Source organism: Enhydra lutris, unplaced genomic scaffold, assembly GCF_002288905.1.
Source record: "Enhydra lutris kenyoni isolate GAN:26980312 unplaced genomic scaffold, ASM228890v2 scaffoldscaffold22, whole genome shotgun sequence".
NCBI classification, from domain to species: domain Eukaryota; kingdom Metazoa; phylum Chordata; class Mammalia; order Carnivora; family Mustelidae; genus Enhydra; species Enhydra lutris.
The window spans coordinates 32,067,018-32,082,323 of record NW_019154106.1 but is presented as its reverse complement, the minus strand read 5'-3'; positions in this window follow the sequence as shown (position 1 = coordinate 32,082,323).

Here is a 15,306-nt window from a genome sequence, read left to right as displayed (position 1 = left end):
TCTTTCAAAAAATTGTCTAGTTGTAAGAAATCATCTTGATTGTGGGAATGTGGTAATAAACAAGAAAGACAAAGTCTCTTACCTTGTGGAGCTTAACTCTGGTAACCCAAGATAACCAATTAAGTATATAACTTTATTAATAAGTGCTGTATAGAAAATAAACCTAGGTAAGCTCTCAGATCTAGAGAATGTGACAGGAGGAGATTTTTTTTCTAAGTATGTGTATGTGTTTGGGGTCCATGTACAGTAATACACTGGTCAAGGTATGCAGAAATAACTGACATTAAAGTAGAGAACTGAAAATTGAGAAATATTTGTGAAAAAAAATTACCAAAGGGAGGTTCATATGGAAGATTAATAAGGGTTGAATGATAATTGTAATGATCTTGGGCCAGACTTTCCATTCTCAAAAGCCAGAGTGCTTAGAACATGGTGAACATAGGAGAGAATGTTAGACAGTGAGGAACTTGGTGTCACAGATGTAGATTGCTCAAGGCCTTGTTGGCTATGGTACAAAGTTTGGGTTGTATTTATATTATAGCATTTGAAGGGTTTTAGGCAAGAAAAAAAAGATTAAAAATTCATTGGCTCTAGTAGTAATTTGGCTATGAACTGCTGGTGGTATCAACAACAGTGGTAGTGAGAGAGAGATGGAGAAGTGGTGAGATTAGAGCTATATCATGGATAAAAACTTACTGATGGATTAGACTCTCTAAAGGAGGAAAAATAGAACAATTCAGTAGAACTAGATTTTTAGCTTGACCCACAGAATTGATCACGGTGCCATTACCAAGGTGACACTATCCCTAGTGACATTCTCATATGCCTTCTGCCTTAAGCCTTGCTCAACCCATCTATCTATCCTTTTATTCCAATATTGACTGCTTACTTTGTGCCTTGCTAGAAGCACTGTCCTTCAGGGACACAGAGATGAAAAAGACAGACTGGGTCCCTGCCTTATTGAAACTTCCATTTTAAATAGGAACAGACAGGCTGGTAAGCAAATAAATAAATAAAACCTTACAGATTGTGATAAGTGGATGAAGGAAAGAAATAAAGCAGCTCTTGTGGTAATAAATCAATGTACCTAAGTTAACTGGGATGGTCAAGGAAAGACTTTTTGAGATGGTATCAAAACCAGTATCTGTACAACTTTCTGACTCCTTTATGGAGTTAGGAATATAAAGAACCTGGGAAAACCCTTTAAATCAGCCTTGAGTCTATTGTTGTTATTGTTTTAAATTATATTTTATTTTTTTATTATTTACCAAATGAAATGTAACTTCAGTTAAGACTAGGAGCTTTTACTGAACATTTTTGAAAAAAAAATCACCGCCACCATCTTCCCCCACCCCTCCGCTGCAGAAGATTAATTCATTTTGATATCTCTTTCAAAGTATTTTTTTTTTCAAAACAATTTTTATACTCTTATTGGTTATAAAAATAATCCAAACTACAGTTAATTACATTGTAAAAATACAGAGTATAAAATTTCTAATTCATTATTTCCTCTGAAATATACACGATCAACAGTTTTTACATGTCTTTGTTCATATTTATTTATTTATTTATATTTGCTCTGTTAACAAAATTGCACAATGCTCACTATATTCCTATGGAGCTTGTAGGTTTTTGTTTTGATTTGTTTTTGTTTTTCACCTTATAATAATGTTTTGGCTAGCTTTCCTTACTAATACAAATGGGACCTTTTATTGTTTTTATTATTCATATAATAATCCGTTCATGTGTTTATCATTTTTAACAGTTTCTCTAAGAATATTTAGTTTTTTTCATTTTTCACCATTTTCATCCACTATGGATGGTGAATGAAAAGTTCTTGACAATTGTAGTGTGTTTTAAAGAAGAAAATAGAAATGTGAGGTGAAAAGTATGTGCATATTTTAAATTTACTAGATATTTCTATGCTGGCATTCCAAAAGTTTGTACCATTCTTGTTCACTTAAGGGGACAAAGCAGAAGAGAACCCATTTAGTTTTCTCTGATAAGATTACATATCAATATATCCTTTTCATGTTCAGTTCTTTGATAACCAGTGATGTTTATATTGATACTGCCTCCCTTCCAAAAAATTGATTCCTCATTTTTAACTTATAAATAGTAATGTTGTCATGGCAGTTTGTCTTACCATTCTAAATTTCTTTCTGAATTTTATGTACTTTGATGTCCAAACATGTCTCATATGTGTGAAACCCCAAACCAAAACAGCTTCAAAATTTAAAGACGATATTAACATTTTCAAAAGTGAATACAATTTGGAATATGAGAAAAACTCTATATGTGCTAGGCTGATGCTGGAAAAAGACAACAATAAAAGCAACATTGTAGTACTCTTCTAATGACAGTGAATTTCAGCTGTTTCCATTTGAAGTCATAACACAGAGATATTTAAAAAAGCAGAGCACTAAACTGTATACAAGTGTCAACAAGAAATACAATTGGCTATTTTTGGGTAGTGGCACTTATATCTGTATGGAATTTATAGAGGTTTTCCTTTGAATATATGATGAATTTTTCTGAGTATTACATGATATTTAGAATATATCTGTATGCTTTTGGTTTCATCTATTCTACTAATTGCATTGTTCTTATCCTTTATGCCTTCTATTTTAAACTGTGGCAACATATCTAATGAAGAATAAACAAATGCACAAGCAACACATGACGTTTTTCTGACACACTAATATCCATATAAAACACTGGAAATGTCTGTTAAAGTTTGATTTTGGGAAGCTCCATGGTTATGTATACTTAATATACTTGAATAATTTTTCTTTCACACACACATATACTTAATAGTTTCATGAATGTCTGCAGTTGTGTTTCTATCAAACCTTTTATCTTTGATTTCTTTTTTTTTCTTTGTCTTTTTGTGCTTTTTTTAATTTGGCATTATATAGATATTTATTAGTTTTAGGTCTTTACTTTGGATGTAGCTTGTATCAATTTAAAATGATCCTCGCTTTCCATTTTACTTACATTCTAATTTATTTATTGAATTTTTGTTTTACATTATCCTCCAATGCACATTTAACAATCCTTTTATTTATTTTATTTATTTTTATTTTTTTTGCTAGCTTTATTTTCCTTTAGAACTCCTGTATAAGTAGTAGAGCAGATAGAGTGTATTTTAATAAATTCTAAGAGATTCTACTTTATAATGGTTGAAATCACATTTACTCTTAGAAATCTGCTTATTTCATCTATTTTTTCCTATATTGTTTTGTATCTTTTGTTTTACATTGTTTCCATTCTCTTTAATTTTTGGAATTTCTTAATAGTATTCGGAGGTTCCAGTTGTAAAACCTATTTTTAATTGTGCTAGTGGCAACTCCTACATTTTACTTAATATACTGTTATTATATTCATCCAATTTCAAATTGAAAACAAAATGATGACTTTTGACTTTTCCATATGTAAAGATGGGAAGGAAGTTTCTCACTTTTTCATTATTGGTTCCTAATCTATCCTGTCTACAAGTTTAGAATTATGCAATAGACTCTTTTCTTCCAAATATAAATTATCACTATTTTTTTTAAAATACACCATCTTTCTTTTTTATTGCAAAATTTCTCCTAGGAATAGAAACATATTCTTCCCTCTGTTCTTCCCCACTCCCCCCCTTTTTTTATTAACATATAATGTATTATTTGCTTCAGGGGTACAGGTCTGTGAATCATCAGTCTTACACACTTCACAGCACTCACCAAAGCACATACCCTCCCCAATGTCCATAACCTGGCCACCCTATCCCTCCCCTGCCACTGAATTTGAGAGGCAGGCAGGGGGTTGTGGGGGTTAGGGAGGGAAAAGAAAATGAAACGAGATGGGACCGGGGAGGGAGACAAACCATAAGAAACTCTTAATTTCAGGAAAAACTATTTTTAAATGATTATTGAAATTATTTATGTCTTTTGCCATATGTAAATTTATCGACTGCTTACTGGCATTCCTAACACCCTTGACAAACTCATGCCTTAGTTCATGATTTCAATTCTTCTCAGAACACTTGAGTAATATATTTATGAAAAGAACTTAGGTGACATATACTTGAGAACTTTATATCAAGTTTTTCTTGTACATTCAGTTATTAATGATTATAGAATAGCATAAAATTTTAGGTGTGATAAGATTTTTCTCCAAAGCTTTTAGATACTTTTTTTGTTGCTGCTGTTGTAGAGAAAATTGTAAAGGTCTTTCAGTGGCCAGGAATGTCTCACTTTTCCCAATGGCCGAAGCTTAATCAATTGGAGAAATAAATTAACAACAGTAATATTGGATTGTAACCCATAAAATAAAATAAATATCCATGTTTTTGTGAATAAAACTAAATAAAATATAAATAAACAATTGAATAAATAATTGATGAGGGACACCTTTCATATCCAAAATCCAAAAAAAAAATGTAGAAGGAATGAGGGAAATAAAAACTCTTATGAAAACTTTACAGTAATAATTGTCAGGATAGATCTACCAAAGGATGTTGCAACTAGAGAGTATAGGGTGAGGAGAACGGGATTTTTATGCAAACTCAAAGGGTCTCTCTCAGGATAGTTATCAATTACAACAGAAAAAGAGTATAGTTTTATAGTAGAGAAACCTTACTGACATCACTAGTAAAATGACATGTTGACCTTATGCGGCCCCTGATACGTACTGAGGAGGATATATCACTTTTGTGTCATCATCAATCTGATGAGAAATTATCAAACAGATCTTCATATTGAGATACATTCCCTCAAATAACTGAGCAGTAATCTCAAAGTCTTCAAATATAATAAAAGACAAGGGATGACTGATGAAATGTCACAGATTAGAGACTAAAAAGACAACTATATTTAATGCACGATCCCAAAAATAGATAGCAGAACATAAAAAGAAAACCACCTTAAAAATACTTATACATAAGCCAACAAAGAGAAGAAACTGGAATTAAAAGATATTTAGAAATGAGTACCAAGGAAGGTAAAGTATTTTAAATATGTAGGATGAGAACAAAATAATTAGAGGAAAATTTATAGCTATAAATGTCTTTGTTAGAAATAAATATTTGATTGAAAATATATGAACTAAGCATTGAAATCAAGAAATTAGGGAGAGGGAAACAACAAAATAAATCTAAAGTAATTACAAAGATAGCCTTTGTGAAGGTTAAATAGAAATAATTAAAACAGTAAAGCATAAAGTGATAACACAATTGTTTAGATCGATACAACTGAGTTTTTTTCCAGCACTGACAAATTATATGAAATATTGGCAAGTCTATAAAGAAAGGAAATTATTGACAAGCAGCTGTAAGAGAAAAATAAGGTGCCCAAAATATCATACACTGCCCAATTTAGTAAATTTAATAATCCAGACAAAACTGATGACTTTCTAGGAAGTACTAACTCAAGAATAAATAAAATCATTTTACATTTGATAAAACTTATCAAGCCAATGATTTGATAAGATATACATAAAAGTAGTAAGAGTCCTACCAGAAGTTTTAAAAAGCACAAACTCTTCTCTGCTTTTCCCCACCATCGTGGTTTATGGGTTGACTGTTCCCTGCCGTATTTTCTCACAAGACTTTCAGGATTGATTCCTGGCCAAGAAACAAAAGCAGAATTGTCCCATTCCCCAGTGGATTTGTATGAAAATTGGTAATAAAATCAGATATAACTCCAGGAAGAAGATTGGAGAAGTACTAAGCTGGGTCTTTGGGGGATCACACATGAGTTGATGCATATATTTTCACTATGTGAAGGTTACATGCTCATACCTGGTCACTCTGTAAACATTACTACTACCTGAACAATAGATATGTGTTATTGCAGAAGTTATATTTTCTCTGTTAACTATGCTTCTGCACCATTGTTTGGTACAGTAATTAATATGTGAGGCCTTTTATTTGGAAAAAAAAATAAAAAGCACAAACTCATTTATGAGCAAATTCAAGACTATTTCATGTATAAAAAGCACATAATACATAGGGAAAAATTCTCTTATCTAAGTGAGGTAACACCAAAATATTTTATTAAAAATAAAGGAATAATGTGCTATGCTTTATCATGGAAATATCCTATGTCACAAAGATGCCAATTTTCCCAATCAAAATTTGCAATGCACTTCTACTCATAATCCGTAAGGAATTTTTATGAAATTACTAAGAATATTTAGAAACTAATCTGGAAGATCAAATGCATGAAGGTGGCAAAGAAAAAACTAAAAGAAAGAAGAAAAGTCCAATCACATACAACAGATGAGGATTGAGAACAGCATCAGATTTCTCAACAAGACTGGAAAATAGAATACAATAATGCAATCTTTTAAAATACTGGAATAAATTAATAGTGACTTCTAATTGTACATAGAATTTTATCTTTTGTGTGTCAGGAAATGTGACATCGGAAGAAATGAGCAAACAAGAAAATATTAGATCGAGGAAATGGAATTTCTAACTTCAGGAAACTAAAAAGAAAATTTCAAAGGTGATGATGAAGTCAGAACACAGACAGCAAATATATATCTGGCCTGCAGGACAGAAAACTGAGGAGGGATAAATAATGTATTTCAACAAATACATTACAAATTATGACAGAGAATTAGGGGTAATTGGGTAATTGTGCCAGTTTTCCAACATTTGTTCCTCCATATCTTTCTCTGCCCTAGTCTCTGCCTCAGGATACTGGGCTAAAACCATTTGTGGGATCCCTTGGCCTTTTTCTTGGTGCTAAGCCAAGCTGAGGAATTTCAAGGAAGAACAAGGAAGCCATGGATAGCTTTGCTTCTCAACTGAAGAGCATTCTATCCAAGAGCTACATTCTTTACACGTGCTTAGTAATTTCAGTAACCACTCCTTCTTTGTCACCTTAAGCCTAAAAGCAGTAATAGCTCTACTATTGGTGACTTAAGGTGCTGTACTACACATTATAAACATTTTCTTTACTAACATTTCCTTGAAATATCCTAATTTGATACCTATTACCTTCTGGGACCCTGACTGGGACAGTTGTAGATGATTACACATAAGTGATGACATAATAAAGGATAAAATTCAGGGGGTAAAATACTTAATTGAGAATAGTCCCAAAATGAGGGAAGTGAAAATGAAAAGAGACCATTAACTAATAATTAATTCAAGAAAACTTTTCATAAATGATGTAATTGATGAGACTTTTAGAACTCACATCCAGTAGCCTTCTATCTGTTTGCACAATGGATGAAAATGAAGAAATTCTTCACAGAGTGATAGAAATATAGGCATAAATTTTTATATGGCCTACTATAAAAATTACTAATTATATATGGCAGTGCTGACTCAAGAATTGGTTTATAGGTTCATACATATTCTATACATAGGTCTATACATATACTATTCATATGTATTGAATAAATACAATAGTTCAGAAGTAGGTTCAGTGGACATGAGGATTTATTTTATTGCCAAAAGTGGCATTTCAGTACGATGAGGAAATAAATTGTGAAATAGCTATCCCTTTTGGGGAGGGGAACAAAGGGAAATAATATTCTGTAAACTACAAAAAAATTTGAACAAAAATTACTTAAATGTAAGAAAGACAAATTAGAGAAAAATATAGTACAAGTAAACAATAAGATGGTACTCCAAAGTCCTAGATTTTATTTTTTTAATATTTTAAATTAACATATAATGTATATCAAAATAATAAGATGGTAGATTTAGGTATGTGTGAATGTGTATCAATGATTAATTACGTGTAGGTGAATTAAATACTCCAATAGAAGACAAAGTTGGTTATATTGAATTTTTAAAAACCTATATATAGCTTTTTGAAAAATCTTAAATATGAGTAAATAGAAATTGAAATAAGAAGAGTTGACAGATATAATAAAAATGTCAACCAATGTAGTACAGGCATAAATGTACAAATATTTAAAAAAGTAGATTTAATATACCTAATGTTGTATGCACTTGAAAACAGCTGCAACATACATATGGAAAAAGTTTTCAGAACTAAAATCTATAATCATAGAGTTAAATTTCTATAGATTTTCATGGTAATGTGGATGGATTTTCAGGAATAGAAAACATTAGGAATAATCTAAATCTAAATGTACCGATGTGAATAGATTCTAGGTCAAATTGAAAAGTAAAAATAGTAAGTTACAGAGCAATGAATCTGACAGGTTTCTAGTTCTTTATTTCTTTATTAAAGAAAGTAAGCTGTAAGTATAAGATTGTGTATCTATATGTTTTGTTTTGTTTTTGTAAAAGAAAAGGTGTAGAGAAATGTACAATAAAAATTTACAGTGGCAGTTCTGTGGAAGGAATTAAGAAGAAAGAATTTAGGAGTTCTGGGGGTGCCTGGGTGGCTCAGTGGGATAAAGCCTCTGCCTCCAGCTCAGGCCGTGATCCCAGGGTCCTGGGATCGAGCCCAGTGTGGGGCTCTCTGCTCAGTAGGGAGCCTGCTTCCCCTCTCTCTCTGCCTGCCTCTCTGCCTACTTGCGATCTCTGTCAAGTAAATAAATAAAATCTTAAAAGAAAAAAAAAAGAAAGAATTTAGGAGTTTTTTTTTTTTTTTTTTTTTTTTTTTTTTTTGGAATTTTTTACTTTTTTTTTTTTTTTTTTTTCATAAAGAGTCTATTCCTGCACTACTTGAATAATTAAAAGAGAGAAAACAATAAAAAGCCTGGTACAAACATGGCTAATGGTTTTTATTATAATATCCATATTTTTGAGCCATAATTCTTCAGTGTATATTGAAGGGGTTTCTATTTGCACAAATACTAGCCATCCAGGAAACCAAGAAATGCAGTGATGAGAAATGAGATTCCCACTTGTCACAACTACAAGGAAAAAATCTTAGTGAAATTACGCAAGAAATGCCAGGAAAGACATTTGAGTGTTAGACACAATACTGAAAGAGAATATAGACAAAAATCAACATTTCCATGGCCCTTATTTACTGTGTATATTTTTCAGTTGCCCCTAATTATTTTTCTCTCTCTCAGGAAGACATTAAAAATGGAAGTAGTTTCTTGCCACAAAGAAACTACTTTAAAAAGCTATGCTAGAATGCTAAATATGGATTTTGATGAGAGCCTAAAGAATTCTCAAAGCCAAGGCACATTTATCTGAGCATACAGTGTATGTACTTTAATTACATTCAGTGAAATTTCTAAACATCTGACATCTGTTTACCAGTAAACATTTAATTAAGTATTTGAACATAACAATGCTAAATGAAATGTTTTAAAGAAGCCATTAGAACCCTGTAGTTCTAACTGCAGGCCTAGCAAACTCATAGGAGAGCAGAAGAATCTGCTACTACAGACTGGGACAATGGAGCCCATTTGCTCTGTGTTGTTTTATTCCCTTGTTTCTTTGACTGTTGTCTGTTTTTTCTTACCATCTCTCCTTCAGTGATGATGCATTATTCATCAGGCCTTATGTATGAGAATGTTAGCACCTCGTAATCAGAGCAGCGGGCCCGAAGTTGTTCATTCAGAGACCGTTGTCCCTATATGTATTTGGAAGTCATTTGTTTTCCCAGTAAAAGTAAAGCGTGAGTCTCATTCTGTTTTGCCTCGTTCCTGGAAGTTACAAGACTGACTTTTGTCTGGGGATGAAATAGGAATTAAGCATTGCAGCTTTAGCAGATTCCATGTAAACACTGCAGACATAGAAACCCTTTTATCCTGTGCCATGCTGTTTTTAGGAGAGGATGTGTGAGAGCAGGCACATGGGAAAGAGTCCTCTGAAGCGCTGGGAATTACCACAGAGCTGTGATGACCTCTCGAGATAGTTGGTAGACGGGGGTGTGTCACCTCTCCTATGTTCACTGTATTCCATTCTAGCACCCTGTGGGCCTAGAGCCCTAGTTTCCCCGTTCAAACAGGGCCACTTGAGACTTTCCATTGTGGCACTCCTGAGAGCCCAGGCCACCAAAGCAGCCATCATTATGCTGACTTTTCCAGATTCCACTCTCCTCATTGACTATCAGAATTTACTATTGCTTATTCTTGTTCCCCTAACATAAACCTACATGACTGCAATTTATCTGTGGATGGGGGAAATCAAATTGTGATGTTTGTAGCTGATAAATGACTTAACTGGGTCTCCCTTTCAAGCAACAAGAGTATTTGGAAAGTAATTTTACGTCCTTGGACAGCATGAAGTATTGCATGCAAGCACCTAGCATGCTGTGCCAGGCAGATACTAGAGTGACTATCGTTACTGTTGTTCTGTTATCATAAAGAGCACAGGAACAGCTGGCAGAGTGTCTCATTCTGAGATCCAGCTCCTTCATCTGTGATGCTTACTAGTTCTCTTGTTTGTATTTGTTCTCTAAATGTCAGCTCAATGTCTAGTTATATTCTGACCTGAAATCCTCAACATCAGCAAAGTGTAATCTTCTCAGTGTGTTTATCCTAATACTAGAGGGACTGAAACACTTTCCTCTAATAATGACAGTGATGGCTCATATTCATTCATACACCCTATGCCAAACACCGTACTAAGCCCTTTATATGGATCACCCTGTTGGATCAATACGACCATTCCATGAGGAAGTTGTTATTCCATTTTTTTTTTTTTTTTTAATTTTATTTTTCATAAACATATAATATCTTTTTATCCCCAGGGGTACAGGTCTGTGAATCGCCAGGTTTACACACTTCACAGCACTCACCATAGCACATACCCTCCCCAATGTCCATAATCCCACCCCCCCACACCCCCCCATTAACCCTCAGTTTGTTTTGTGAGATTAAGAGTCACTTATGGTTTGTCTCCCTCCCAATCCCATCTTGTTTCATTTACTCTTCTCCTACCCCCTTAACCCCCCATGTTGCATCTCCTCTCCCTCATATCAGGGAGATCATATGATAGTTGTCTTTCTCCGATTGACTTATTTCGCTAAGCATGATACCCTCTAGTTCCATCCATGTTGTCGCAAAAGGCAAGATTTCATTTCTTTTGATGGCTGCATAGTATTCCATTGTGTATATATACCACATCTTCTTTATCCATTCGTCTGTTGATGGACATCTAGGTTCTTTCCATAGTTTGGCTATTGTAGACATTGCTGCTATAAACATTCGGGTGCACGTGCCCCTTTGGATCACTACGTTTGTATCTTTAGGGTAAATACCCAGCAGTGCAATTGCTGGGTCATAGGGTAGCTCTATTTTCAACATTTTGAGGAACCTCCATGCTGTTTTCCAGAGTGGCTGCACCAGCCTGCATTCCCACCAACAGTGTAGGAGGGTTCCCCTTTCTCCGCATCCTCGCCAGCATCTGTCATCTCCTGACTTGTTAATTTTAGCCATTCTGACTGGTGTGAGGTGGTATCTCATTGTGGTTTTGATTTGTATTTCCCTGATGCCGAGTGATGTGGAGCACTTTTTCATGTGTCTGTTGGCCATCTGGATGTCTTCCTTGCAGAAATGTCTGTTCATGTCTTCTGCCCATTTCTTGATTGGATTATTTGTTCTTTGGGTGTTGAGTTTGCTAAGTTCTTTATAGATTTTGGACACTAGCCCTTTATCCGATATGTCATTTGCAAATATCTTCTCCCATTCTGTCAGTTGTCTTTGTTATTCCATTTTTAAAGATAAGGAATCCACAGGTCAGAGAAGTTAAGTAATTTTTCCCAAAGTTCATGTACCTAGTAAATAACAAAATTAGAATCTGACCCAAACTCTTAACTATTAACATATTCTGCTTCTATCACTCCTGGAGTGGTCTCCTCCTCCCACACCTTTGCAGGCCCTAGCCTGTTGCTAATCTTTGTCTGGCAGAGGTTATCTCTTCCACCTCTGTAATGGGAAATCAGTACCTTTGCAACTTATCTCCCTTTCCAACAATGCTTCTTCCTCATTTTCCTTTTGAAAAAGCATTAATCACCATCAGAGTGCTTTATAGGAGCACAATAAAAGCATTCATTCAACAAATGAGCTTCTAGTAAGTGTCAGGCACTCTTCTAGGTAATGCAGATATTGCAAAACAAAGTATTTGGCTTAATGGTGCTTGTAGGCCAGAATGGGAATACAGGATAAAAGCAAATTCATGATCAAGATAATTTTTTTTAGTGATACAGGCTTTGAAGAAAATAAAACATAATGATAAAAGCAATGGCTTACGAAAGGCAGCTTCTACTTTAAATTATAGCAAAAGACTGTTGCAACGCTACTGACCGGCAGTAGGGGTCTTATTGAATGGACTATGCTCTATCCACATAATAGGGTACAAATTAGCTGCAAAAAGTAAAAAGGGGGAATCTCTAAGTACTGATATGGAATGATTGCCAGAATAGTTTCTTTTTTAATATGCTACATTTTGTGTAAGAAAGGCGGTCTATAAATATATATGTGTCTGTATATAACTATTTTACATGTATACACAAAAATACATATATTAAAATTTATATTTTGTTTATTTTTAAAAGTAAAAGTGTTTGAATAAAGAGAAAACTGATGGGGATACCCTGGCTGGCTCAGTTGGTTAAGTGTCTGCTTTTGGCTCAGGTCATGATCTCAGGGTCCTGGAATCAAGCCCCATGGTGGGCTCCCTGCTTAGCAGGGGTCTGCTTCTCCCTCTGCTCTTCCTCCCTGCTTGTGTTTCTCTCTCTCTCTCTCTTTCTCTCCCTCTCTCAAATAAATAAATAAAATCTTTTTTTTTTTTTTTAAAGATTTTTATTTATTTATTTGACAGAGAGAGATCACAAGCAGGCAGAGAGGCAGGTAGAGAGAGAGGAGGAAGCAGGCTTCCTGCTGAGCAGAGAGCCCGATGCGGGGCTCGATCCCAGGACCCTGAGATCATGACCTGAGCCGAAGGCAGCGGCTTAACCCACTGAGCCACCCAGGCGCCCCTAAATAAATAAAATCTTAAAAAGAGAGAAAACTGATTAAAAAAAAAAATTACCCGTAGGAGAGGAGTGAAAAGATCAGAATAAAAAAGAGTGGAAGTGAGATTTCTGTGAATGTGCTTGCCTTGGTACATAATTGTGACAAACCATGCTTTTCATAACTCAAAGAAAATTACTGATTCTAGAAATAGTGGGGAAGATTGGAAACAAGATTCAGTGAGATGCTTTTTAAAATTATTAAGTAGATGCCATCAATACTGTTTTCTTACTGGTTCTTGAATCCATCATATATATTCCTGCCTCAAGGCCTTTGCATTTAACATGTTCTTTGTTGACTGATCTCTCTCTTCCATAGCTCGGTCTCTCTATCAGACATCTGATGGTATATTCTAAGTCATCTGCCCAAAGTAGCACTTTCACATTTTTATGGCATTTATTATCAAGCCATGATATACATTTATGTCAAGCCATGATATACAGTGAAAATGTGGCTAGAACATTGTGGAAGTCAGTTAAGTCAGTAATATCTGTATTCTTCCCTTCTTTCCAGGTAAAGAGCTACACTGTATTTTCCAGGCTTCCTTGCAACTAGTTGTATGTAGCCAGACGTGTGGGTAGACTAAGTTCTAGCCAGTTGAATATGGGTAGAAGTGATGCAGGCTTGGCCCATACGATTACTCTTCCCAGTACTCCATCTTTTCTCTGTCTATCCTTGTGCCATTGACTAGGGAAAACTCCAAAGACTTAGATTAGGGTAGAATTTTAAGAGTGAAGGATTGTGAACCTGAATGCCTGCTAGAGAAGGGTCCCTGCTTTTTCCTGTGATGGGAGCATGGTATAAAATTTTATTTTGTTAAGTTCCTGTACTGGCCTAAACAGATAAATGGAATATGCTTAAAGTACTTAGAGAAGGAAAAAACAAACAAACAAACAAAACCCAGGGAATTAGTTGACATCCATGTTGGAAGAGATGAGAGTTAAATAAGAGACTGAGGGATAAACCAGAGGTTAGCATTAGCAAGAAATTATTATCATCCTAGCCCAAAGAGACAAAGGGAGGTGTGGTGGTCATAGAGCTTAGGGCCTGGTGGAAGCCAGGAACATGAAAAGCCTACTCTCTGGGAGGAAGAGCCACAGAGAAGATACAGCCACTTTGTCTTGGATAGGTTACTAAGGGACAGAAAATCCTGGACTCTCCCTTTCTAGCCCTCCAGACTTCTGGCAGTGCCCCCCATTACTTGACTGATCGGGAAGTGAATTGACAAAGGACCTATGAAGAGCAGCTTACAGGAAGGGATCAGCTCATTTGCAATCAAAGCGAATTAGGAACAGAGGTAAGGCCTGGCTTTTGCGTTTCTTTAGGTCATGGTAACTATGCTAGCTATTATTTCCAGTGTACTAAGAAGCCTCTTGAGGATTTTGAGCAGAATAATGCAATGATCTGAAATACAATATGATAAATATTACTCTGGCAGCAATAGGGAGAATATACTACAAACTGGTTAGGAAAAGAAGTAGGGAATAGTAGGCTCTTGCAGAAATATAGGTAAAAGATGAAGAGTGCCTAAATAGAGTGGATAGGGGAGGGAATGAGAAGCAACTGAATTTTTGGAAGCTTAAGCCAATAAGGTTTTAGAAAGGTTGGATATGAGATATAAGAGAAAGCAAAAAGCCAAAGAAGGCTTCCAGATTTTTGGTTCTGAATAATTACATGAATGAAAGTGAAGTTACCACACTGGAAAACACTTAGGTTTACAATCTGGAGGAAGCAATGAGGAATTCGTAGATGTTTGAGATGACTACAGCAAGAGTTTTCAATGGATGCCTTACACACCCACTACATTTCTAATAGTGGGCAGTGGCTACTTGGAAGTATTGAAAGGTCTCATTCCATTGGCAGTATCTTCTTGCATCATTTCCATCCTTTCAGGTAAAACATGCAACAACAAGACCCTGTATATAGTGGCTAGAGATCTAGTTTTCCTAATGCCCATTGCACAGTGTCACCATGTGACAGTAACACCAAACTCCGTATGAGTTCCTTTTCTGAATAGATTAGCATTTCCACTTTTCTCCATGAAGAAATCTGAAATCAGGTCTTACTTATTAGCCTTAGAATGGGAAGGAAGGATCTTGAGAAAGAAGAATAAAAATCAGGTTTTAGATCAAAATGGAACTGAGTTATAAAATTGGAATACAAAAAGTAATGACTTGCATTTATTCCTGAAGAATTGATACAAATCAATATATGTTATATTATTACAATCTCATTTAAATACTAAAATTAAGATGATATATAGTTATAAGATTCACCAATAAAATATTAAATCATTATTACAGTGATGATGAATTATATCATATTTTGAAAAAGTATTCTCCCATCTTTTACTTTGGATTGCCCTTAAAATAGCTTCTCATATTAGTATGGCTGTAATTAGTAATAAGAAGTGGTGTT